This window comes from Amblyomma mixtum, chromosome 5 (genome assembly GCF_055824585.1).
Source record: "Amblyomma mixtum isolate Tamu chromosome 5, ASM5582458v1, whole genome shotgun sequence".
Taxonomy (NCBI): Eukaryota; Metazoa; Arthropoda; class Arachnida; order Ixodida; family Ixodidae; genus Amblyomma; species Amblyomma mixtum.
The window spans coordinates 113,503,482-113,505,807 of record NC_143016.1 but is presented as its reverse complement, the minus strand read 5'-3'; positions in this window follow the sequence as shown (position 1 = coordinate 113,505,807).

Here is a 2,326-nt window from a genome sequence, read left to right as displayed (position 1 = left end):
GGTTATCTTGCCTTCGCATTACATGCCCTGCCGAAGCCAACTTCTTCCTCTTAATTTCAACTAGGATGTCATTAACCCGCGTTTGTTCCCTCACCCACTCCGCCCTCGTCCGATGTCTTAACGTTACACCTAACATTTTCCTTTCCATAGCTCGCTGCGTTGTTCTTAACTTAAGCTGAACCGTTTTTGTTAGCCTCCACGTTTCTGCCCCATAGGTGAGTACCGGTAGGATACAGCTGTTATACACTTTTCTCTTCAGGGATATTGGTAAGCTACCATTCATGACCTGAGAGAACCGGCCATACGCGCTCCACCCCATTCTTATTCTTCTAGCTATTTCCCTCTCATGATCCGGATCTGCGGTCACCTGCCCTAAGTACACATATTCTCTTACTACTTCCAGCACCTCGCTACCAATTGCGAACTGCTGTTCCCTTGCAAGGCTATTGAACATTCCTTTGGTTTTCTGCATGTTCATTCTTAGCTTCACCGTTCTACTTGCCTGTCTAGCTGATTGATCATGCTTTGCAGTTCTTGTCCTGAGTGGCTTAGCAAGGCAATGTCATCAGCGAATCGCAAATTACTCAGGTATTCTCCATTAACTCTTATCCCCAACTCTTCCCATTCCAGTCCCCGGAATACCTCCTGTAAGCAGGCAGTGAAGAGCATTGGCGAGATCGTGTCTCCCTGCCTGACACCTTTCCGTATTGGAATTTTATTGCTGACTTTATGGAGAACTATAGTAGCTGTGCAATCGTTATAAATATCTTCCAATATTTTCACATAACACTCTTCCCATAGCACTTTGCAATGGTTATTTACGCTTATTGCAGTGGTCTCGCGAGGGCCTCCTAACTTCAGAAAGTGCTTACGGCACCTGCTCTCTCCCTATAACCGAGTGGAGTGACAGAAGTTGTTAATTGTATCGACACAGATTGGCATTTTGCTGATGCATATTTTTGACGGTAGCATCGCACTCGTTCGTAATAAGCAGGCGTTCTTTATATCTGTCGCCGTTATATGTCGGCTTGGCCGGAAACGCTTTACATGCGCCTTTCAAAAGCGATCAACGTAGCAAGAAGGGAATACTGAAATAAGTTGGTCTAGTAGTGGGAACAAAATTGTTTGTTCGGACTGCATTACGCTTCGCTGCGTGCTGGAATATGAAACCGCTGAGCGCCTGCATTCAGTTGTGTGGCTTAGAGCGGCCTGTTTCTTTTCCTTTTGCACGGCGCATAACGCCATTGTAACTGTCTTTCAGACGCACCACGGTAAAGAAATTGAAGTGTTCAAGATGGGTGGAGGATGTCATCATCAAGCATGACACTCTCTATATGGAAAATTATTTTCTTCACTGCAGCGCAAGGTGATAACGTGTTCTTATTTCTCTCGTAAAATCCAGTGTAGAATCAGTGCATTGAAACTGCGAAGCGAACAAGTCACCAGGAATTCCTGCCATACGCGCGTTCATAAACACTCCTGGCTAGCAGACGACGGCAGCGGGCGTCCACTCTGAGCTGGGTGCGCCGCAGTGCCGCAAGGTGACGACTGTGGTCAACATCGCAGCTAATGGCTCGATCGCAAAATACAAGAATTGTTCGCCCTCTGTCGAGCATTGTTGTCACTTAGTATTCTCCGTTCCTTACGTACTCCAAAGATGGCAGCATTATTACGAACACAAAATCAGTTTCGGCCGCCGCGTTCGCTCAGCGGTTATGGCACGCGGCTGCTGACCCGGAAGACGCGGGTTCGATTCCGGTCGCTGCGATCAAATTTCGATGAAGACGAAATTCTAAAGGCCCGTGTACTGTGTGATTCATTGCAAGTTAAGGAACCCCAGGTGGTCTAAATTTGTGGAAACCTTCACTATGGAGTCCGTTATAGCATCAGTTGCTTTGGGACCCCCATAAACCATAAACAAAATCGATTTCAGCCAATGCATCCCGCAATTCACTTGCAATATGCGGCACAACGTCGCTTTTGTCATGAAAGGCGCGATTCAGCTCGATAAATACGTTTTATTGGCCTCTAACATTTAACATTTCTCACTTATGGACAAAAAAAAACCATGCAGCTGCTGGTAACGACGAAATTGTGCAGCAAACAAAGCACATCGGAATGTGCTTGCAAAGTGGCTTCCGAGGCGGTGGTGGTGAAAAATTTCTATAATCATATGGAGAGGTGTTGTGGACCGTGACCTGAAGGGTCATGCCCTTATAACCACTATGTGGTATGCCTAGTCAGGCACCCCACTGGCGGTTACAGCCGCCCGGGCGCGCTGCGTTATGGCCCGTTGTGCCTCGAGGGTGCAGCAGCCCGACAGGGT